This window comes from Sabethes cyaneus, chromosome 3, assembly GCF_943734655.1.
Source record: "Sabethes cyaneus chromosome 3, idSabCyanKW18_F2, whole genome shotgun sequence".
Lineage (NCBI taxonomy): Eukaryota > Metazoa > Arthropoda > Insecta > Diptera > Culicidae > Sabethes > Sabethes cyaneus.
In genome coordinates, this window is record NC_071355.1 from 145,719,604 (window position 1) to 145,745,533 (window position 25,930).

At 41.3% G+C, this 25,930-nt stretch overlaps 1 protein-coding gene across 4 annotated transcripts in view; it reads right to left on the reverse strand.

Annotated features, from left to right (window-relative positions):
* The window catches only part of LOC128744518 (semaphorin-1A), a 422,529-nt gene that overhangs the window by 178,428 nt on the left and 218,171 nt on the right, over positions 1 to 25,930 (reverse strand). The gene's annotated exons all lie outside the window — the stretch shown is intronic.

Consider the following 25,930-nt stretch of genomic DNA (forward strand, 5'->3'; position numbering starts at 1 on the left):
GCGTAAGATCCTGCGACCGATTCTTGGCGGCATATTAGACGAAGGAGTGTGGCGCAGGCGCATGAATCATGAAATATACCAAGTGTACAAAGATGCGGATATTGTGAAGCGACTAAAATACGGCAGGCTACAGTGGGCTGGTCACGTAGCAAGGATGCCGGATGAGAGACCAGCGAAAACAATATTTAGCAGAGAACCCGACAGAGGCCGACGACTTCGAGGCAGATCCCGTACCCGTTGAATGAGCGCTGTTCTGTTGATTTCGATGCTAGAACAGCGGGTGTTAGGGGCGACTGGAGACTGGAGAGTGGCAGCCCAAGACCGTAATGTGAAGACGGCTCCTGAATTCGGCATTGATTCGATAAGCGGATTGTCGCCGAAAAAGTAAAGTAAGTATTGTTTGAACATTGAGCCTAGATGAACTTGATGTCCTGAACGTAAAATGTGTTCGAAACAAGGAGCAACCGTTCCTTCCTTACAACCGGTCATTTCGAAATAATTGAATAATTTATTCGAAATTGAAGTCTTGTATGAAAACAACGTAAACGGATTATTCGTGTATGTGGCGTAAAGCAGCAATTCTCAGAGTGAAGAATCAATCGCACTCAAAGAAAGGCAGTGGTTTTATCCAAAAATAGGTTACGGCCGTTTAATTTGCCGCTTTGCATTAGTAAATGAAGAGCGGAAAGCTCCGAAAACTTGTAAGATGCAGGAAACGTTAACTAATTAATGAACTATTACCCGTCATATTATTAACTGGCTAGCCATATGGTATTTGAAAGACAAAAACACTTTAAATCAACTTGTCATAATGAACGGTACTTTCAACTAGATTCCAAAGCGAATCGGTTTTGTAAAAGATAATCTAGGCTGGGTAATTCTTCATTATTTTCTGTTAAAACGAAAGTTTTGCATCCAATGACAAATATTCAAGTTTTGAGCAAGTTTCTAAAGTAAGTTAACGCATTGATTGAAATTAAAGAAATTTTTTTCCACGATCGAACTCCATTATTAAATTTATTCATGACAGATACGTATTTCACCTGCGATTTGCAGACTTTATCAGTGTCCATTTTCGAAGTTCGGAAATAAATTCAAAGAAATTTCAATTTCACAAGACAGAAACAACAACGATGATTTCACGCGTTTCCCGCAAGTCGCATAAATTTCGATGGCTGTTAATTGTACCAGCATCCAGCATCTGTGTAGTTGAAAAGCGGGACAAACAAATGAAAAAATGCGACCATTTTTCATCAATTACCGAATGAAGGGTTCCCCTGGTGCTTATATAGTCATTAAATCAAAACCAAACACTCCTCTGCTCGCTCGCGTTCTCACCGCGGGATGACACTTTTATTAGGATGATAAAATAGCAGCGAATAACGGAGGGAAATTATATCGCTACCCAGGCCTAGGCGGCGGCTGTTATTATTTCTATGGAACGCACTTGTGGCGGCGGGCCCGTCGTCGAATCAATGCGTCCGACGCGCGATGTAATGAGCGTGGAAAATCAACTGTTTGTCCTCTGCAGTAATAAGTTTGAACTGAAGCGGGGGTTTGCTCAGCTTCCCACACCCACCGCCCGCATCGCTTTAGGGTTTGTTCGCTGTTCATCGGTTGGAAAAAGTGAAATTTAAATTATTTTCCGGCTAAAAATATCCCATCCGTGTTACCCTTCGACACCGATTCAATGAGGCTGAATAAAAAGGTGGAAAAGGTTTTGAGCTATTGAAAAGTTACTGTTATGATGTAGATAAAATAAAACCCCGCTGAACAGTACAACGAGTGGATAGAAATGATTGACGGTTTTATGAAATTTTAGAACGCTGTTTTATAACTATATCTACAAAATACCAACTCGATTCAAGGAGCGCATTAGTAAAGAGCAGCGAAAATTTCTTGTAAAATCTTAAAAGGGCTACACCTGAAAGCTTTCAAACTTTCAATTCAATTTCAGAAATGCCTTTAAATAGAGTGTGTATTGTTTGCACGAGTCGATAGCAATGAAACTATTGTAGCATTACATTCACCGCTAAATTATTCATGTAGAAATTTGTATAGTCCATTTGAGCTATTTTCCCTCGGGAGCCTAACAAACAAACAAACACAACTGGATACAATTAACAATGGATTGTAGGAGAACAACCCCGGAACTGCGTCGTGTAGTAATTCCCCATTTCTTGGCAAACTAGGGTGACTGATATAATCATTGACATAAGCAATTAGGAATCTCGAATAACATGGAATATTTCTCTGTTAAGCATTTTGTCGGGTGCTGAAAATTGAGAATGACGGAAGTTTTAATTGGGCTGCTTATTTATTGTTCTAAGAAAGACGTATTTCCTAAAAAATGCAAGATGTATCTGCCAGAATGAAAAATAAATAATAGAATTAAACATTATTACCATTCATCAAGGCACATGAAATATTAAGCCACCCTAACATACACGCATCATATCGTCATTGCCATATCAATTCTTTCCTAGTTTATTTGCGCTCGGTTCCCTCCGATAGGGGTAATTAGAGTAATTGTGTGTATTCGAATGAATGCAATTGTCGGTAGAGAAAATTGACGCTAAGATCTCCGAAGGAAGCAAAGCGCGGCAACAGCGCGAAGGGGAACTCGAACAATCTGAACACCCATTCGCAGCTGCTTCGGAAGAGTCCTTCCAACCATGCTAGCTGTGTCCGTGTTAGGAAAAAAGGCACGCTACTGTAAAATTACATTTCCAGAAAGAAACTTATTCTACTCAGCCATATGCAGGAGATAAACATTTTCCCAAGGGGGCCGTCGTGTCCGTCGTTTTCCGTTGTATATTTTCCATTTTATATTTTTGTATCACGGTCATCCTCATTGAGACGAACTGTGTCGTTATGAATCTTCGATGCTGTTTTGCCATTAGGCAAAAACCCCATAGTTACCAAAATGACGGTTGTTTCAAAGTAGTTTAAAAGCTAAACTTCGGTCTCGTCTGGCGAGGGAGGAAATGTACAGCAATGAAGTAGAATTTCACGCTTTTAAAGAATTTAAAAACGAAACTCAGTTTTCAGTATTGAGCAACGGGAAAACATGATTAGTAAATGATAATTTGTTGAAACTTAGTATTTTAGCATGTTTATACTAAAAATCTTATTGCCATAATATTACAAAAATAATCATGAAAGAGTTGCAGATTATATGAAAACTAGCTGACCCGACAAACTTCGTATTGCCACAAATTAACCTGTGTTGTACATAAATCATGAATCTCGGATGATCTTTGTCACAATCTCGAGTTTTGCAAGCCCCCCAGTGGGCGGCGCTTCCGACGGCGGGTCACCGGCAACACTCGCGACCGTCTCGTCCTGAATGATCTAGTGTTACTATAGATAGTTTTTGTGGTCTTGTATTGACTAATGTTTTATTGAAGAGTCTCGAATTTCTCGAGTTCGATTAGTTTTTGAGTTTCGCAAAAATTTCTGTTTTATTTGTATGAGAGTCCATATCCCCCTACCACAGGGGTGAGAGGTCTCTAACTATCGTAAAATAAATTCAAGACTCCAAAATCTCCCACATGCCAAATTTGGTTCCATTTGCTTGATTAGTTCTCAAGTTATAAGGAAATTTGAATTTCATTTGTATGGGAGCTCCCCTCTTAAAAGGGGAAGGGGTCGTAATTCACCATAGAAAAAATTTCTGCCATATAAAACTCCCACATGCCAAATTTGGTTCCATTTGATTGATTAGTTCTCGAATTATGAGGAAATTTGTATTTCATTTGTGTAGAAGCACCCCCTCTTAAAGTTGAGAGGGGTCCTAATTCACCATAGAAAATATTTTTGCCTCCAGAAACCTCCACATGCCAAATTTGGTTCTATTTGCTTGATTAGTTCTCGAGTTATGAGGAAATTTGAATTTCATTTGTATAGGAGCCCCCCCCCTCTTAAAGTTGGGAGGGGTCCTAATTCACCATAGAAAATATTCTTGCCCTCGAAAACTTTCACATGCCAAATTTGGTTTCATTTGCTTGATTAGCTCTTGAGTTATGAGGAAATTTGTATTTCATTTGTATAGGAGCCCCCCTCCTAAAGTGAGGAGGGGTCCCAGTTCATCATAGAAAAAAATTTTGTCTCCAAAAACACCCACATGTCAAATTTGGTTCCATTTGCTTGATTAATTCTCGAGTTATGAGGAAATTTGTATTTTGTTTGTATAGGAGCCCCCCTCTTAAAGTGGGGAGGGGTTCTAATTCACCATAGAAAATATTCATGCCCTAGAAAACTTTAACATGCCAAATTTGGTTCCATTTGCTTGCTTAATTCTCGAGTTATGAGGAAATTTGCATTTCATTTGTATAGGAGCCCCCCTTCCTCAAGTGGGGAGGGGTCCCAATTCATCATAGAAAAAAATTTTGTCTCCAAAAACACCCACGTGCCAAATTTTGTTCCATTTGCTTAATTACTTCTCGAGTTATGAGGAAAATTGTGTTTCTTTGGTACAGGAGCCCCCCCTCTTAAAGTGGGGAGGGGTCCTAATTTACTATAGAAAATATTCTTGCCCTCGAAAACCTTCACATGCCAAATTTGGTTCCATTTGCTTGATTAGTTCTTGAGTTATGAGGAAATTTGTATTTCATTTGTATAGGAGCCCCCCCCTCTTAAAGTAGGGAGGGGTCCTTATTTACCATAGAAAATATTCTTGCCCTCGAAAACTTTCACATGCCAAATTTTGTTCCATTTGCTTGATTAGTTCTTCAGTTATGAGGAAATTTGTATTTCATATGTATAGGATCCCCCTCTCCTAAAACGGGGAGGGGTCTCAATTCATCATAGAAAAAATGTTTGTCTCCAAAAACACCTACATGCCAAATTTGGTTCCATTTGCTTAATTACTTCTCGAGTTATGAGGAAAATTGTGTTTCTTTGGTACAGGAGCCCCCCCTCTTAAAGTGGGGAGGGGTCCTAATTTACTATAGAAAATATTCTTGCCCTCGAAAACCTTCACATGCCAAATTTGGTTCCATTTGCTTGATTAGTTCTTGAGTTATGAGGAAATTTGTATGGAAGCCCCCCCTTTTAAAGAGAAGAGGAGTTATAATTCCCCTTATAAAGAGAGGAGGGGTCTCAATTTACCACAGAATAAATTCTTGTCACCGAAAACACCAACATGCCAAATTTTGTTCTATTTGCTTGATTAGTTGTCGAGTTATGCAGAAATTTGTGTTTCATTTGTATGGGAGCCCCCCCTTTTAGTAGGGGGAGGGGTTTCTAACCATCACTAAAACCTTTCCTGGCCCCAAAAAACCTCTACATGCATATTTTCATGCCGATTGGTTCAGTAGTTTTCGATTCTATAAGGAACATACGGACAGACAGACAGACAGACAGACAGACAGACAGAAATCCTTCTTTATAGGTATTTTTTTTTTGTATGCCAGAAGGGCATTGGGTTAAAAGGCCACCGCGACAGTCTTAATGATCGTCTTTTGTGGCAGGCCCCGATTGCTGTACACAGTTTACGGATTGCTCATACCCATTGATGGAGTTGAGCGGAATAGTTGTAATCCTGTACCCCAATTCGGTACTACATGGTTTATAAAGCCAATGACCGTTTTGGGATTTAGGCTCCATACCTGATATGGAGTAAGAAGGAAACTTCCTAAGAAGTTGTGCCTTGATAATGCAAGAGCTCCGCAATAGCAGAGCAGATGCGCTGAACTTTCAGGTTCAGAGTTACAAAAGCGGCAGGTGTCAGATGATACCTTGCCGATATTCTTTAAATGATAAAGAGCGGGGCTGTGTCCTGTTAGGAGTCCCGTGACCGTGCGTAGTTCACTACGAGTTAAATGGAGTAGTTTTTTAGCTACTGCAGGGTTTGGGTAGATAAACTGTTTAGCTTGTCTACAACCCTGTGTTTGATTCCAACGGGATGCTATTTCTAGCTTTTCCCATGTCATCAGTTCGCCTTTCACGGCGGATGTGGAGGTGCCCAGAAACGGTTCAGGACCAATAAATTGCTGAGCTGATCCTTGTCTTGCTAGGTTGTCAGCAAATTCATTGCCCTCGATTCCGCAGTGACCGGGCACCCAAAGTAATAAAACTTTGTTTTGGCGGGAGAGTTCCCTCAATGCTGTGCTGCACTCCCAAACTAATTTGGACACGCATTTGGCGGACTTGAGAGCCAGTAGTGCTGCTTGGCTGTCCGTGAAGATACCGATTTTCGCATGCCTGTACTTTCGTTTCAGGCATATTGTCGCACAGATGTATATGGCATATACTTCTGCTTGAAAAACGGTGGGCCACTTTCCTAATGAGATAGTTTCCCTGATGCCGGGTCCGTAGACTCCGGAGCCTGTGCAGGCCCCCATTTTTGAACCATCTGTAAAAAAACAGATAGTTCCAGATGGAAGATCTGGCCTCTTTATAGGTATAGATTGAAGGTTTCACTGTACAAGTGTGGTATAAGTTTCCTAAACTTAATACTTTCAAACCTTCACTGGGACAACAATGAGAATGGAAATGTGTTTTTTTATTACCTTGGCGAAGATATGCATTTGCAAACAATTTAACAAAATCTAGAACAAAACTGCTATTGTCCTGTTACCTTCCAGAAATCTAAGATTGTTTTTATTATAAACTCTTTCCCCACTGACATTTTACCAATTCGACCTCTTTTAATGTAGGACTACGTCTTACGGCAAGGTTTGGCTGGATAGGGTGTCATTCTAAAAAATCTTTCTCGAGAAGGGGTCAGGTTTTGAACGCTAATAACTTAGCGGTTTACCAATCGATTTTCAATATTTTTGCACCAATCGATCGGCATCTTCTCCGTGTTGGCCTAAATGAAGATCGCTATTAATTCGTAAGGTTACACTATTGAAAAATTAAAAATAATAAAGCATTGTTCAACTTGAAATCCGCGCATCCTGATTGGTAGAAAAAACGTCATTAAAGTTTGAACGTGTTTTTTGCGAAAAACTGACAAAAACTCATCTCAACAGGTGAAGATTCTTTACGACGTTTAAACCTATTAATCTTTGGCAGGATAGTCTTCAGAGAAATTTATCAAGACTGAGGTTTGATGTTTTCCCGACGTTTCGATACTTTGTTAGTATCTTTTTCAAGGGGTTTTACATTTACGTTTTTAGTTTTATTGTGGGGAGTGTACATATTACGGTTATGGAGGGTAGTTGGTACATAAGCTTGAATTAAAAAAAAACTTTTTCCTGTTTTGTAACTGTACTGCGAACACTAAGCGCTTCTTTTTGAATTTTTAATCTGTGATATTACCTCTTGAAAAAGACATCAATAAAGTGTCGAAACGTCGGGAAAACATCAAACCTCAGTTTTGATAAATTTCTCCGAAGACTGCTCTGCCAAATATTAAAAGTTAAAGTTGAAATTTAACATAAAATTTAATCTAAAATTAGAATTAAGTAGGCCATAAAACGGACGTGCAATTGAACTTAACGCTGGACATTAAATAAGACTTGAATTTGGACTAATTCGAACTTAAAGTTATACTTCTAACTGGAAATAGACACGAAGTTTCACTTGACATTAAATTGACATTTTTTGTCTTATTCTCTCACACGTTTTACACCTTTTTTGGTTCTGTTTATTCTCTTTTCCAGTTCCATTTTTCCCCTTTTTGTTTCGTCCTTTCATTTTCTGTACCTGTTTGTTGATTTTGCTCTTTTCCTCTCCTTTTCCATTTTGTTGTCCCATGATTCCTATTTCATTGTTCCCCTTTTTTCTTTTTCCTATCCCACTTTCTTATATTTAGTCCTGTTTTTACTTGTTGATTGTTATTTTTTCAGTTTTCCATCTTCTATTTTTCTCGTTTCGTGTTTTTGTCTTTTTCTAACTAGTTTACCGTTTCGTCTGTTCTATTTTCGCTCTTTTTGATACCCAGTTGTTTCACCTTTTCTGTCACTTTTTTCCGTTTTTGGCTCCCTTTTTCCGGCCCCAGTTTTCCTTTCTTATCTTCCGTTTTTCGTCCTTTTCTTTTTCGTGTTATCTCTCCTTTAGTCTGTTTTTCAAGTTGATATTCTTCTTTTTCTTCCCATTTTATGTCTTTTTTCTTGTATATCCCACTTGATCCCTTCTTGGATTTGGCTTGATTTTAGAGGATTTAACTGGAATGTGTAATATTTGTCGAGTCACCGGAGTTGCCCAGGAATACGCGCGGCAGCTGGAAGCAGCGCTACCAACAGAAGAGCAACTTGGCGCAGCAACTCTTGAAGATGGTTGGAAAGGCATTAAGACCGCCATCGGTAGTACTTATCTAGCGGCACTAGGTACAATGAATCCGAACCGAAAAAACGATTGGTTCGACGGCGAATGCGAGCAATTAGTGCAAGAGAAGAATGCAGCACGTGCGAGAATGCTGCAACACCGTACGAGGGCGAATATGGATCAATATAAACAAGCACGGAACAGGCAAAACTCGGTCTTCCGGAGGAAAAAGCGCCAACAGGAAGATCGAGATCGCGAGGCGATGGAAGAACTGTACCGTGCTAACGATGAACGGAGGTTCTACGAGAAGTTAAACCGTTCGCGCAAAGGCTATGTGCCGCAGGCCGAACGAACGTGAGGTGATCGAGAGGTGAAAGCAGTATTATGACGAGCACCTTAACCGCGTTATGGCAATAGATCTTGGAGCACGTGCAGAAGACGACAGAATACCAGCCCCCGACCTCCAGGAGGTAGCAGAAGAGATCGGTCGACTGAAGAACAATAAAGCGGCTGGGGCTGATCAGCTACCCGGCGAGCTGCTGAAATACGGCGGTGACGCCCTGGCTAGAGCGCTACACTGGGTCTTTGTCAAGATTTGGGAGGATGAGCTACTACCGGAGGAGTGGACGGAAGGCATCGTGTGTCCGATCTACAAAAAGGGCGACAAGTTGGATTGTTGCAATTACGGCGCAATCACACTGTTGAACGCCGCCTACAAGGTACTCTCCCAACTTTTATGTCGTCGATTATCACCATTTGCAAAGGAGTTCGTGGGGAAATATCAAGCGGGATTCATGGGTGCCCGTGCCACCATGGACCAGATTTTCGCGCTTCGGCAAATGTTGCAGAAATGTCGCGAATACAACGTGCCCACGCATCATTTATTCATCGACTTCAAATCGGCGTACGACGATCGATCGAGATCAGCTATGGCAGATTATGCACTAATACGGATTTCCGGATAAGCTAACGCGATTGGTCAAGGCTACGATGGATCGAGTAATGTGCTTTGTTCGAGTATCAGGGGCAGTCTCGAGTCCCTTTGGATCTCGAAGAGGTTTACGGGCAAGCTGATGGGCTTTCATGTTTGCTGTTTAACATCGCTTTGGAGGGTGTGATAAGAAGAGCAGGTATAGACATGAGTGGCACGATATTCACGAAGTCCGTCCAGCTTCTTGGTTTCGCTGACGACGTTGACATCATTACACGTACCTTTGAGAGGATGGTGGAAACGTACATCGGACTGAAAGCTGAAGCCAAACGGATTGGACTTGTCATTAATGTATCGAAAACAAAATACATGAAAGGCAGACGTTCTAGAGAAGTGAATGCTGACCTCCCTCCCCGGATTCATTTAGGCGGTGATGAAATCGAGGAGGTAGAAGAGTTAAGACCGAGTGGAATGGAGACGACTTCGTACAGCAGAGGAAACCACGGCATGGAGCTGATTAAGTAAGTAAGTGTAATGTTTGTTGTTTATACATTATTTGGGCAGTTGTCGGTAGCGTGTAACTGACACAGACAGAGAAAATGTCGAAGTAGGATAGGATACAGGTTGGTAAACGGCTGGATAATGCGGAATATAGACCCCATAGTGGTCGTCAGCCTCTTATCCAGCAACTCCGATCCCGACCTCCTCGTGGTACCAGCCGGAATACGAGCAACCTTAGCGGAGATCGGGTAACCAACCCCGGTGGAAACTAAGGCCGTATACTAACCGGGAAGGAGGTATAGTGAGTCTCGGCACTATAAGATGGCAGCCCCATCACGAGACTCGGTAGTGTTGCCCCAGTACGGCTACACACCTAAACAAACTTAAACTAACAACATTCAAGCATATTCGGAGCGGAATATTCGGAATCGACCTAGGCGACGGAATAAGGACGACGAATGGAGACTCGGGACTTGGAACTGCAGATCGCTAAATTTCGCACGTTGCGAGCGGGTGCTGCTTGAACAGCTGGAACCCCGCAAACTCGGCTTCGTAGCTCTGCAGGAAATCTGTCGCAAAGGCGAGAAGGTATGGAATATCTGTGGCGGAAAGGCCCAGTTCTACCAGAGCGGTGGCGCTACCAACGAACTGGGAACGGGCTTTGTAGTGCTGGGCGGAATGCAGGATCGCGTGATAGATTGGAAGGCGATCAACAAGAGAATGTGTGTATTGAGGATAAAGGGCCGTTTTTTCAATTATAGCATCATTAACGTGCACTGCCCGCACGAAGGTAGACCCGACGATGAGAAAGAAGCATTCTACGCGAGGCTGGAGGCAACGTACGACAGCTGCTCGTCACGGGACATCAAGATCGTCATCGGGGATATGAACGCCTATGGCAGATAATGCACGAATACGGTTTTCCGGACAAACTGACGCGACTGATCAGAGCTACATTGGATCGAGTGATGTGTTTCGTACGCATCTCTGGGACACTCTCGAGTCCCTTCGAGACGCGATGAGGGTTGATACAAGGTGACGGTCTATCCTGCATGCTGTCCAACATCGCTCTTGAGGGGGTGATCCGACGAGCGGGCATCGAAACGAGAGGCACGATTTTTACCAAGGGGAGCCAACTTCTAGGCTTTGCAGATGACTTCGATATCATAGCCAGGAAATTTGCGACGGCGGAGGCAATCTACGCCAGACTGAAAGCGGAGTCTAGGAGAATTGGGCTAAAAATAAATGCGTCGAAGACCAAATACATGAAAGGAAGAGGCTCAAAGGAAACAAACGCGCACCTCCCACGGACGGTAACCGTTGACGGCGACGAACTAGAAGTGGTAGAGGAGTTCGTGTATTTGGGATTGCTGGTGACCGCGGACAACACTAGTAAGGAGATCCAGCGGCGCATCCAAGCGGGAAATCGGGCCTACTTTGCCCTTCGTAAAACGCTACGATCAGGAAGCATACGCCGCCGCACGAAGCTAACAATGTACAAAACCATTATTAGACCGCTAGTTCTTTACGGACTTGAAACCGTGACGCTGCTTACGGAGGACATACGCGCCCTTGCCGTTTTTGAGCGGAAAGTGCTGCGGACGATATTTGGCGGAGTACAAACTGAAAGCGGAGAGTGGCGGAGGCGTATGAATCACGAGCTACAGGCACTGCTTGGGGAGACTCCCATCGTACATCTAGCGAAAGTTAGCAGGCTACGGTGGACCGGATACGTCGTAAGGATGCCGGACGACTGTGTGACGAAAATAGTCCTCTTCAACAACCCCACCGGCACCAGGAACAGGGGGGCCCAACGTGCGCGATGGCTCGACCAGGTCGAAGGCGATTTGCGACTTCTGAGACGACTAGGAAATTGGCGACGAGTGGCCCAAGTCCGAGTTGAATTGAGACGAGTGCTTGAAACAGCACGAGCCACCCCGGCTCTATGCTGCTGAAGAAGAAGAAGAAGGATAGGAAACAGTAATAATCCGATTTTGTCACCCCCACGATGAATTTAGGGGGACAAAAACGGGTGTTTTGTTTTTTTGCAGATAGGGTAGAGAATCCATATTTCGTCAGGAGCCATATTTCGCCAATTTGATGAATCCAAAGTCTTTTTGCATATTTTTGGTACACTTAAAAGAAACTATTTGACGAATTGGTAAAATTGAGTACATTCATTTTTTAACCTGGTTTAGTTCCAGCCGGACCACTGAATAAACAAACGTTTTCGGGTTGTGAGTGTATTGCTTACAGCGGGGTTGAAATTGTGAAAGTACCCAGAACCCGTCGTCCAAAAAGTGCAACCCAGAGCGAAAATAGATTCAATCTGAGTGAAAAAACAAACGTTTCGACAGCCGTTCGATTGGAACTAGAGCGAATCTAGGTTGAACCTAGGCAAAAATAAAAACGGTATTATACTGGTCGCAGTAATAAGTCCATCCGCAGAATCGATTTAGTAGTGCAGTAGTGTTGATACCATCAAGCAAAACATATTTGGTAGTTTATCAGCATTACAACAAAACCAGGAACATGACCATGAATTTTGACAAATGCCATGCTTTAAGCAAGCAACTTTTTCAGTTGAAAAAGTCACGACAGCCTTGCTGCCACAGGAACAGGACAAACACAAAGAGCAGAGACGCTGCTGTGAATGGTGTAAATAAATCACGCGATTTTGTGGCAAAATATCCTACTGCCACAATTAGAACACCACTCACTCTCTGCCCCTCCGGTTGCTGCCATAGTTAGTGTTGTAATTTTAAGTGAAGGTGTAAGCACTATCATTTCACGATTATAGTTGTGTAATGTCACATAACTAACCATAGGAAGGTTAGTAATACTGACGAACAGAGGCGAAACACATTATTCGCCAAAGGAGGGTGGAATGGTCCCACCTTGATATGACGGATGGTGCCAACAATCATGCTTCCCCGACTTATTTGTACCGTAAGGAAACCCCCTCGAAATCTGCTTCCGAGGTGTATGCTGGCGCAAGCCTAGGTACAGGAACAGGTACAGGTACTGGTAGCCGCACATTTGTGCTCTGCACCGAGCATGAATACATTTATTTGCGTCTATTATGTACTACGAGTCTTTGCGCCAACTGCAAATCATATGAATAATTTGCGGAGACGTTATGTGGAATAATTCAATGCTGTCGCTCAGTATTCCCAGCCCGGTTGGGAGATTTCGTATTCAAGGCGTCGAATGTTGCTACTTTAGCGAGACTGCGACCGAAATCGAGCACCCGGGGGTGGTCATGGGAAGCATTCGCCGAAGAAGGGGGATTGAAACGGTTGTTTGTCGGGTGAATTGTGCGCAAGCGCTTTGCCATTTTATGCTGCTGTGCGTGTTCAAAGCTGAAGTTTAATGCTCCTTCCGTGTACGACTGCTGCAAGCGAACAGGAGGCGAAGGACTGAAAACAAGTATAATAGCACTGTGAACAGGACTACAGCAGGGATGGAAATGAGCCTTGTACTAGCGGAGAACTCACCAACACAAACACACCCTCACACACACAGGCGTTATATTATACTAGAACAATTTAGCCCAAGCGAAACATTTTCCATGCGAAACCGTAGAAAAGTGAAAAACTAGCGGCGATGAAAGGAGAATAAATTGAAAGAAATAAATTTCTTTCCTATTTTTCAATCACAGGGGAAGCTATACTACTACCTACTGTTTTGTTCAAGTTCCGTTATTGTGATCCGTCTGATCGAAAGCGGTCCCAGACCCAGACCAACGACATCAATGACGTCGCGTGGAATCATTATCAATGTTTAGGACCGTGTCGTTCGTCAATCAGCTGCCATTTGCCAGAAAGTTTATCCTTAGTTTTTTTATTATGAACTTTTCGCCGTTTGTCAGTTTATTGCTTCACGGCGCTTGTAGTGTTAGAGGCAGGCACGTGAAAATGAGCGTTTTTAGATTATTGTTGGTAGAAACGTGATAAATAGAGTATAAATAACACCAATTCACATTTGATATTAAACTTTGAGATTTACGAAAACTTTTTCCTCTAGGATGTGTTTAAACCAATAACAATCATAGTCTTGGAAGACAATACTACAGGTTTATAGGTTTATTAATAGGTTTATTAATAAAATTCTAGTCTAAATGCTCAAACAAGTGTGATAAATGGAATTATTCGCCATAATATATGTGTGATTACTCAATTTAAAAATGACTACATTAAACTAGATACAATATTACATTTTAGTTTCTACGTTTTCACACTGAACAAGTTTTTTAACAGCAATCAATGCAAGCGATTGAACGGTTTACTTTCAGGACATCATATCGGACTAGATTCAGTTGAAGCAGTTTACGACCTGTTGGTCATTAGGACAAGGAAATGCGAGTCTCTCTCGTTATATTGCTTCTGACGTATCAGCATAAGCCAAGTGATTATTGAAATCTCATACTAAGGTCAAAATTTTTTTTGTTTATTTATACAAATGATTGTCTATGAGCCTTTGGCTCGTAAAAACTGACAACTAACAATAAATTTGGCTTATACTTCTTTTCTTTGGCTATATACTTCTTTATTAGGCTGAATGATTATGTAGCTGTGCTTCTATATGCCCATTTCTATATCCCATTTAAACTGTTGGGACCTTGAACATTTATCGCAAATAAATACTGTAATATTAAGCCAATAATGTATTGATCGCTTGCCATTAGTTAATGCCGTCAGAAGGACCTAAGATTTAATATCAATAAGTTACAATATGATGCTGCGTAGAACCCAAAATAGCTGAATTCCTTTTACGATTTGTGGGGACACTGGGTAGTATAGTAAATATACATAATTCTTGATATGTTGGTTGTTAGGGCAAATATTCATTTCTTGGAGGTAACCTATTGCTATGTGGCTCTGGAATCGGAAATATTTCAGGCAGTGAGTTTTAAAAGAGTGACAAAATAAGAAGATTAATCATTACTGGCAGCTCTATTATTCATGTCGTACTGGACGGGCTGCTGATGTTCGTAGGAATAGAACCAGCGATTGTCGCTGTGCGTGTCAAGGTTTTCTATTCACACAGTAGTTTTCTTTTTGTAATTTCAAGACTTCTCTTTCTCTATCTCCTTTCCTTTCTCTATCTCTGTCTTTCATTCTCTCCCTGTGCCTCTCGCATTATCTTTTTCTTTGTAGCAACGTATGGTATGTAAATTGTACTAATTTACCAAGCAAATTGCATGCAGGCAGTTGGGGAAACCTAAACAGCAGCATACAGTACAATATGAGGTACCAGCATTCATCCGAATGGATTGCAACAACATTCTGAACGTAGTTCAAAATTGGGTCCTGATCATAAGGATAAAAAATTATATATATTTTTATTGCACTGTGCTGAAACAGAGCGTGCGGAAAAACGAAACAAAATTGACCAATTCTGTAACACCGTTTTCCATCCTCGTCGCAATAAAAGCGGTGCTTTCAGTTTCCGATAGCTAGTAATTAGGCCAACAACGGTTACGTGAAAAATTATAGAGCTTATTGTTTTGAGTCAAGTCAACCCACCATCATACCCATCGCACACCGTTCGGTCGGGTCCCGTGAGTGACAGGGCATTACGTATTCCGACGGTGTACAGCCGAAGTGTGCGAATGAACGAAATTCGCGTTGCTATCCTTGCTGTCCTTCAGCAGCTGCTGAGCCATTCAGCCGTCCCGTCTGGCTGGACACAGGCTCTTGCAGAGTCTTTGATTCACTGCGGCTAATTAAATCTGGGCCCTGTAATCTGATTTACTTGCGAGCGATACACGAGCCGAAGTCAATGTTCGTCCAGTTGATTTTCAGTTGAGAATATAGCACAATACCGTGCGTATTTACAATCTGTTGATGTAAATCTGTATTATTTTCCATAAAACCTTTTCATTTTCGGATCAATTTTCACTGGCCTACCTATTAAAAGTTCCAGCTATCAACTTTTATCAAGGATGACTTTATCAAAAAATTTTGTTTCAACTGCCCCATTCTAAAACATTCTTAATTTTTTCTAACTGCCAAATACCTACACGAGCACTTTTCCAAATCACTTTTGTCAACTGTTGATTTACTGGCCTGCAGCGTATCAGTCGCCGAAGGTAAACAATTTAAGATAGTCAAAAAGAGTGTTCCTTCGCTTTACTCGGCGGGACACATCAACAAACCAAATAACATGGAAATTCAATTACTACCGCATAGTGCCATCACTCGCTGACAGCCGGACCGAGTGGGTGGCGCATGTTCGACTGTCAATTTGCACGCCTACCGACCGGAAGCGAAAGCGAACTCCATGTTAACACCACGTTCTCAACCGTTAGCAACACCTGGGAAAAGAAACACTAAAACACACGGAAAACAAGAAGAAAATTAAAAATATATAGGCGAAAACAGAAGGCATAGAGCTAGTCAAGTTGTAAAATCGATGAGCCGACCGGCGGAGTTCGAATTCAATACTCTCGACAACTGGCCGTGTCAAAAGCTATGCATACTCTTGGATAATGGAAAATTTGTCCTCGAGGCAAACGTGACGTGCTGTCGGAAACAATGGAAAATTACATCTACTATTCGCTACCAACGGCAACAGCAGCAGCATTCGTTGCTTTTTCCGGATCTCCATTTTCACAAGAGAGTACAATAAAAATTTGAACGAAACCATTTCCCTTCTTATACTGCGCTCCGAATCGCGCGCATCAATCGAACTGCACACAGCATTTGATGCTTCCTTCCATTCCACCATAAGACCGTTCGTTATCTGCTATGTTTGCTTTTTGCATTCCGTTTCTATCTGGATGCAATGAAACTTTACGTTAAATGACTTGCAGCCCTCCCGGGAGAAGCTTCTGCAACACTTGTTTTGAAATTTTGCACTTTGCTGCTGACTGCTGGCAATACTGTCATAACATGCTATGCTTGTAAAATGAATCTATCCATTCCAACTTTCCCCCTCCCAATCTCCCTTTCCCAACAGACCGACAGCTGTACAAAAAGTGAAAATTGGATCAATACTAAACTTCGACAGTTTTGGGACGATGGACGAACTACGAAAGGCACGGCTAGACTAGAAGACGAAGAAACATATGTTCCAGAGCAGTAAGGCTGAATCCCCTTCGGGAATAGTGCTATATGCCATGGAACCCAGAAGCTGATACCTACGGTGTGTTGTACGGTTGTACGACATCCTGGTGCAATTGTTCGTTATCCAATTGCCGTCCGTTGGAATCTTTTATCGACGGACGTTTGCACGAAATAATTGCGAAAGTCCTAATCTCGGGCGATTGGTACCGTGAATTTTATGGTGAACGCCGGATGAGATTTTCGACAAAAATAGAAATCTTTTCGTATTGCCTAGAGCGGTGGGATGCTTCCGTAGCCCGCTAGTGGCCGTAAAAGCTATTTCATGGAGTTTGACAATCTTACTTACGGTTTGTTTGGTAATTTTGACGGGTATTTACCTGAAAGAAAACAAGAAGAAATTTTATTATAGACTCGGTGATTTGGATGCAGCGACAGGACCAAAGCCATTAGGTTTTGCAGTTTGGACGCACGACTTTCACGCTTTGAATTAAGTCAACTTTTATTTATACAGGTATAATAACAAGACATTATCCTAAGCACTGTCATCTTAAGTTTATGGGAAAGCTTGAAGACATTTTTATGGCGTAGGACTGCGTCTCACAAGGTGTTTGGCCAACTATCTGTCTTATCAACTTTCTTTATTGCCAACTGTTTGGCTTGTAAACTCTCTGTGTTGCAAACTTTCTGTCTTATCAACTTCCTGTCTTGCAAATTTTCTGTATGGCAACTTCCTGTCTTACCGTCTTTCTGTCTTGCAAATTATCTGTCTTGCAAACTTTGTGTGTTACCATCTTAATGTCTTACCAACTTTCTGTTTTGCCGCCTTACAAATTTTTTGTCTTGCCAACTTCCTGTCTTGCAAATTATTTGTCTTGCAAACTTTGTGTCTTGCAAACTTTCTGTCTTGCCAACTTTCTGTATTGTAAACTTGCTGTCTTGCAAATTTTCTGTCTTGCCAACTTCCTGTCCAGGAAACTTTCTGTATTCCCATCTTTCTTAATATTTTTTGAAACGGTGGTTCTACAATTTATGGAGGGGAAAGTAATGAAAATTTGTTTGGAGTGAAGGGGAAAGAGCGGGAAGGTGAGGGGGGTTATTGGTAGCTACGCTTAACAAGTAGTCGTTCTGACTCCTATCTTTTGTCCAATGCTGGAAGGTGCCTGGGTCGAACCAAGCTATAATCTAAGATTATAACCGAATTTGAACCCACAACACCCGTCAGGCTATGTGGCTCGCTGGTACCCGTGTACCTTTGAACCGCAAAGGCGCTGGACAAAAGGAGACTGCGCAACCCCCTTGTTAAAGTAGCGACGTATGTGGTTCGGCTATTTTCAGACAAATTATGCCTTTTCCTCCGACAACTGTAGAAACCACCGACCGAGAAGTTTTAATTTAACTTGTTTTTACTGTCAGGACGACGACACTATGCAGGCCCTTATGACTTGCAAGGTACTGCGCGTGACGCTGTTCGTCTGTCAGCCTGTTAGTCGCGATTCTCAGCGCGGGTTTTTGGAGAAAGGCTCCGTTCCTATGAAATTGACCAAACTCGTGTTTTTAGTCTTTGACCTTGAAATGCGGTCAGGATAGGCTCTTTCCCCTCCATCAATTGTAGAACCACCGTTTCAAAAAACATTGATAATAATGCCTGCCCTTATTTCAAGGTCAAAGACTAAAAAACACGAGTTTGGCCCATCTTTCTGCTTTGCAAACTTTCTGTCTTGCAAATTTTCTGTCTTGCCAATTTCCTGTCTTGGAAATTTTCTGTTTTGCAAACTTTCTGTATTTCCTTACCGTCTACTTTCTGTCTTTCAAACTTTCTGTTTTGCAAACTTTCTGTATTCCCATCTTATTATCTTGCCAATTTTCTGTCTAGCCAACTTTCAATTTTGACAACTTTCTGTCTTTGAAACCCTTTATCTTGCTAACTTTCTGTTTTGTAAATTTTATACCTTGCCAACTTCTCGTCTAGCAAATTTTCTGTCTTGCCAACTTTCTATCTTGGAAACTTGCTGTCTTGCAAATTTTCTTTCTTCCAACTTGCTGCCTTGCCAATTTTCTGTTTTGCAAATTTTCTGTCTTACCGTCTTTCTGTCATGCCAACTTTCTGTTTTGCCAACTTTCTGTCTTGCCAATTTCCTGTTTTGCAAATTTTCTGTATTTAAAACTTACTGTTTTCCAAATTTTCTGTCATGTAAACTCTCCGCCTTCCGATCTTTCTGTCTTGCAAATTTTCCGTTTTGCCAACTCTCTGCCTTGCAAAACTTGCCATCTTGTAAATATTCTGTTTTGCCAATTTCCTGTCTTGCAAATTTTCTGTTTCGCAAACTTTATGTTTTGCAAATTTTCTGTCTTACCATCTTTCTGTCTTGCGAACTTTCAGTATTGCCAACTTTCTGTCTTTCAAACCCTCTATCTTGACAATTTCAGTCTTGTCAGCTTCTTGTCTTGCAAATTTTCTGTCTTGCTAACTTTCTGCCTGTCAAACTCTCTATCTTGACAACTTTCTGTCTTGCAAACTCTCTGTCTTACCGTCTTTCTGTCTTGCCAATTTCATGTCTTGCAAATTTTCTGTATTTCAAACGTTCTGTATTTCAAACTTACTGTTTTGCAAATTTTCTGTCTTGCAAACTGTCTGTCTTACCATCTTTCTGTCTTGCGAACTCTCTGTCTTACCGTCTTTCTGTCTTGCCAACTTTCTGTCTTGCAAACTTTCTGTTTTCCCAATTTCCTGTCTTGGAAATTTTCTGTTTTGCAAACTTTCTGTATTTCAAACTTACTGTTTTGCAAACTTTCTGTCTTGCAAACTCTCTGTCTTACTATCTTTCTGTCTTGCGAATTTTCTGGCTTGCCAACTTTCTGTCTTGCAAATTTTCTGTCTTGCCAATTTTTCAAACTAACTGTTTTTCAAATTTTCTGTCTTGCCAACTTCCTGTCTTGCCAACTTTCTGTCTTGCAAACTTTCTGTTTTCCCAATTTCCTGTCTTGCAAATTTTCTGTTTTGCAAACTTTCTGTATTTCAAACTTACTGTTTTGCAAGCTTTCTGTCTTGCAAACTCTCTGTCTTACTATCTTTCTGTCTTGCGAATTTTCTGGCTTGCCAACTTTCTGTCTTGCAAATTTTCTGTCTTGCCAATTTTTCAAACTTACTGTTTTGCAAATTTTCTGTCTTGCAAACACTCTATCTTACCATCTTTCTGTCTTGCAAATTTTCTGTCTTGCAAACTTTCTGTATTTCAAACTTTCTGTTCTGCAAACTTTCTGTTTTGCAAACTCTCTGTCTTACTATCTTTCTGTCTTGCAAATTTTCTGTCATGCCAACTTCCTGTCTTGCAAACTTTCTGTCTTGCAAACTTGCTATCTTGTAAATATTCTCTTTTGCCGATTTCCTGTCTTGCAAATTTTCTGTTTCGCAAACTTTATGTTTTGCAAATTTTCTGTCTTACCATCTTTCTGTCTTGCGAACTTTCAGTCTTGCCAACTTTCTGTCTTTCAAACCCTCTATCTTGACAACTTTCAGTCTTGCCAGTTTCTTGTCTTGCAAATTTTCTGTCTTGCCAATTTTCTGTTCTGCAAAATTTCAGTCTTGCCAACTTTCTGTCTGTCAAACTCTCTATCTTGACAACTTTCTGTCTTGCAAACTCTCTGACTTACCGTCATTCTGTCTTGCCAACTTCCTGCCTTGCAAACTTCCTGTCTTGCCAATTTCCCGTCTTGCAAATTTTCTGTATTGCAAATTTTCTGTATTGCAAACTTTCTGTATTTCAAACTTACTGTTTTGAAAATTTTTTGTCTTGCAAACTCTCTGTCTTACCATCTTTCTGTCTTGCAAATTTTCTGTCTTGCCAGCTTTCTGTCTTGCGAACTTCTTGCAAATTTTTTGTTTTGTAAAATCCACTGTTTTGCAAACTTTTTGTTTTGCAAATTTTCTGTCTAACCATCTTTCTGTCTTGCAAACTTTCTGTTTTGCAAAATTTTCGTCTTGCCAAATTTCTGTCTTGCCATCTTCCTGTCTTGCCAACTTTCTGTGCACACGTCTTGTCCCAGTCAGCTTGGATACTATAAACACCTTTGTTTCATCCGGCAAAAGTTGGTTCAAATCCGTGAAGGTGAAGGATTGCATGGCTCTCGGGCAATTTCGTTGGAATGACCCATATCCAGTATAGTGACTAGTAGTAACTGTCAATGTTTTTTGGACGTGTTTAATTAAAAATGAGTTAATCACAGATAGGTCAGCATATTTTTCGTTTAGAGTATATTAGAATCTTTTGTTCTGAATTTTCATTCGTATAAGAGTCGTGGAAATCATGGATGCGAAAAGGGAACTTGTGATAAGTCGACTTTTGAAAAATGTTTGACCGTGTGATGTTTTAAAGAAGTTGAAGCTACTCGAAACAAACAAAAGATTCATCTTTCGTACCGTCAAGCGAGACAAGAAAACCCGTTCTTGAAAAATACTCCCCAAACCTATCCGTAAATGCACTGTAAGGACACCGAAAGGCATCGAACGAGTAAGAGAGCCAATTCGACGAAAACTAGATCAGTCTGGATGTAAGATGACCAAAAAACTGAGAATTTCACAGTCATCCATGGAGAATATTGTGAAAGATGATCTTCGATTGCTTTCATACATAAAACAACGGGGACACGGTTTAACTGTAGATCAGAAGGTTACTAGAGTTGAACGATGTCGATAGCTGCTCAAGCGGCACGATGCTCCAGCCAGCCCGCTTGTTATCACAGAAGCAGCTACGAATGTGCCGTCCTTACCTGGTGTTGGTCCCCATTACTCGATCACAAGTGATATCGTTATAGCAGAAGCAAAACGTTTGAAATGTTCTTCGAATGCCGGCCCCGATGGAATTCCAGCCGTTATGCTAAAGAACTGCATCAATGGTATTGCATCTCCACTTGCATCAATATTTGACTGCTCATTGACCACTGGTGTTTTCCCTAGCTGCTGGAAAAATTCTTACGTTTTTCCGGTTCACAAGAAAGGATGCAAGCGATCCGTATCCAACTATCGAGGAATTGCCGCTTTGTGTACCTCTTCGAAGCTTTTTGAACTAATTGTTCTTGAATTTTTAACGCAGAAATGCTCGCCATATATCTCGTCAGATCAACATGGTTTCGTCCCAAAGCGATCGACTAGCACCAACCTTGTGGCATTCACTTCTTTTGTCATTCGCCATATGGAGAAAGGCTCGCAAGTAGACGCCATCTATACTGATTTGTCGGCTGCATTTGACAAAATGGATCATGATATTGCATTGGCTAAATTCGAGAGATTGAGAATTTCTGGTAGCCTACACTCCTGGCTGCGTTCGTACCTGACTGGACGGAATATGTCCGTTAAGATAGAAGATTTTGTTTCGCCTTCGTTTCCAGTTAAGTCCGGAGTTCCACAAGGCAGCCATCTTGGACCGTTTTTTTTTCCTGTTATACATGAATGACGCAAACTTGATCCTGGATTGTTATAAAAAATCTTACGCTGACGACCTGAAACTTTATTACGTCATCAACAAACCAAGTGATGCCCTCTCTCTTCAACAACTAGTAGCATTTGCAGCATGGTGTAAAACAAATCGGATGGTTTTGAACGCTTCTAAATGCTGTGTTATTTCTTTCGGCCGCAAACGATCACTAATGCTTCACGACTACATTCTCGATGATACATCTTTAAAACGTGAGAACACCGTGAAAGATCTTGGTGTACTTCTTGATTCCTCACTGACATTCAAAGATCAAGTGTCATATGTTGTCTCCAAGGCCTCGTCGCAGTTGGGATTCATATTTCGATTCGGCAAATATTTCCAGGACGTTTACTGCCTCAAAGCCTTATACTGTGCTTTAGTGCGTTCAACGCTCGAATATTCGTCGGTCGTTTGGGCACCGTTCTATCAAAATAGGATCATCAAAGTCCAGGCCGTCCAACGCAAATTTGTACGTTATGCACTACGACACCTGCCATGGAACGACCGGAATAACCTACCTCGTTATGCTGATCGCTGCAAGTTAATCCACCTTGACTTACTCAGCGTTAGGAGAGATGTCGCCAAGGCTTGCTTCATCAGCGACTTACTAACGTCTTACATTGACTGCCCTGAACTTCTCGGCCTCTTGGACGTGAACATCCGCAGACGTGCTCTTCGTTCCCATATGTTCCTCGATATAGGGAGATCCAGGACAAACTATGGCATGCATGAGCCAATAAAAAATATGTGTCGTGTATTTGAGAATTGTTTCGAGTGCTTCGATTTTAATTTGTGTAGACGTGTTATTAAAAGTAATTTTGTAAGAGCGTTATCGGTGTGATGTTAAAAGATGTTTGTATTATTTGTAAATTAATTTAAGTGGAGTCATTGGGGTTGTTTTTAACCTGTTGACTGTGTATAAATAAATAAATAAAAATAAATGACTATGAAATTCGGTTTTCGGACGAAAAAGTGTTCCTGCTACAGGATCATCACAATCAACGAAATGGTCGGTTATATGCAGCACATGTTTCCGATATTCCTGGGGACAAACTGGCTCTTCAAAGGTTCCAGAATGTTGCCAGGGTGATGGAATGCGGATGTTTTTCCAAAAAAAATGAAGGTTCCGCTGCTGTTCATTGAATCTGGTGCTTGAAACAACACTTAACATTACAACTACCACAATAGATCTAACTGATGGTCGCAGTGGTTCGAGACGCCTACAAAAAAAAATAACATCGATAATGTATTGAAAAACCATGGATAGTTTCAAGCAACGTTCGGAGAAGATTAGAGATGAAATGCCTCAAGATGCCATGCGGGCCAGCTGTAAAGCTTGTGTACAACGATTGTGACAGGTAATCAAAGCAAAAAGAGAAAGATTTGAGTTGGACTAATTTAAGACAAATGTTATGGATGCCAGCGTTTTATTTCTGTGACCATTTACTTTACAGTTATTGCTACTCAAGCTGTACAAATTTTGAATTTATTTCCCAAACCAGAACGATTAGTTGAGGTAATAATTGTTAACAGATGATATGTGTTGTTGAATAAGCATAATTATTCACCATATCCCTGAAATAACCCCGAAAATTTCCAGCCAGAATTAATTAAGTATTGACCGCTTCATCCCTTCGGTGTGGGATGGTTGAAACAACATACGGCTGGCAACAGAGCTGAAGGCTAAAAATAAATTATATTGTACTAATATACTAATAACATCAAAGCCAAGGGTACCCCAAATTCAGAAAAAGCCAATAATAGATCCCCCCATTGACGAAACTAGAAGAGACGTCTCGCTGAATGCGAAGAAATCAATTAAATTTCGACCTCCGCCGTCACGTGCCGCACACAGACGAACAGAAACAATTCAATCCGTCGCGTCGGTATGTCTAATCGTACCCACAGCCATATAGACTGTTGTTTATTTCCGTAGGGGAACACTTACCCCGAGCACTGTCGATATCTCGTATCATTAACATTCGATCGATCACCGTCTAGCATTATCGCTCTCGAAAGTCAATCCTATTTACTATGCACTTCGCTTGAATATTTCATACCTCGCATCATCGATGGAGCTCGTCGACGATGGGTCTTTCCGGCGTTGGCTCGAAGAACGTCAGCGACGACATACGGCTGAGCTGAGTCAGGTCGCTGCCGGCTGAACCGTATACGAGAGAAAGTGTATCGAAAATTTTGATCAATTTGTGTCCTCTTCGTCCTGGGGAAAATGTTCCCGCAGGCACAGCTGCCACGGTGAAGCACAGCGAGAAAAAGTAAAACTTGTTCGATTCATCACGTTTAAATAGTGGCGTTCCTTATCTTATGAATCATATTCGAACAGTGCCCCAGCTGACAAGTAGGAATATGGTAAGTAGCATCCGAATGGTAAGTTTGATGTTGCGTCGAACCACCCACCCCCGTTATCATCGCGCCGAAGTTACTTCGATGTGCGGATAAACGACATGCGGAAGACCGGAATAGTTTTGTGAAGGGTTCAACAGCAAGCATGAGTGTATGTCCAGCATCAGGTTCAGGATTGGGATGCTTTATATGGTCGACAGAGATGACAAGGGCGCACTTGAGCTAAAATGCGTTTTATCGATGTGCTAAAGTGTTTTGTACATATTTTTCTGAAAGTGAGCTCCCTCTTTCTCATACACACACACACATACATCGACACTTGTAACTAGAAGCAAAACTGTGACATCGTTTCGTCGGTTCGTTCCAGGGGACACAACGGCCTTACATTTGGTTCTGCATTTGAGATGGGTGTGGTGGAAATTCGAGGGTTTACATTATTACATTTTAAGAGGGTCTCTCAGCATCATGTGTGTTCCGCTTAAACTGCCCTCGTCATCACGTACGGAATGGTAAGCAGAGGGAGAGGGCAAGTGCTGGAAAATTATTGACGTCGTTGTCGATTGATTGGCTTTTATTGGATTGTGTCCTGTGTGCACTGTGCAGGCTCTTGCTCTCTATTATGCTTACGATGATTTATTCGGATATTATCGATGTCCATGTTTGCGGAAAAGCATAACGAGCCACGAAACGATGGGAATCGAATGGTAGAAGATAGAGAGCACAGTAGTTGGGCCGACAAGTGGTGGCCAATTGAAAGCCCAAAGCCAAAAGTAACTTTATTATATACAATCGGTTTATTAAAATTTTAGTACACTGCTGATCGTTGGAAAAGCATTGCTAGATGATAGTTTAATCGATTATAAACTAAAAACTTTAAAAGCTGTAATTATTTAGCTAGTTTGTTAAACTGGATTCATTCAAGGAATCAATATCGACTGGTTACGATTGAAACCAATCAGAATGCTATTTGATACACACTTTTTTTAACTTGGAATATTGTATAATCCTAAAAGAATAAAGAAAAACAGTTTCAAAAAGTGTTACTTGTTTTCCTAACTAAATTCTAAAAATTTTTGAATTTCAGTTGTTTCAAGAGAATTTAGGAAAAAAGCTTTTCCATTCCCTAGACGGCGCACTGCACCTTTTACAACCCCGCAGATGCTGGTTGCAAAGCACGTCCATGTCCAACGAAAATCCAATGAGAGCACAGCCCGGGCACATGGCTGGCCGTAATTTCAAATCGAACAGAAATCTCGACAGCACATCGAAGCCCCATTCGAAAATAGGTTAAATTTATCAAACTCGATTCAAATCGACGGCTGGCCATGCTAGAGCTTTGGCAGCCGGTTCAGATGAAAATCAATTCCGGACAAAGT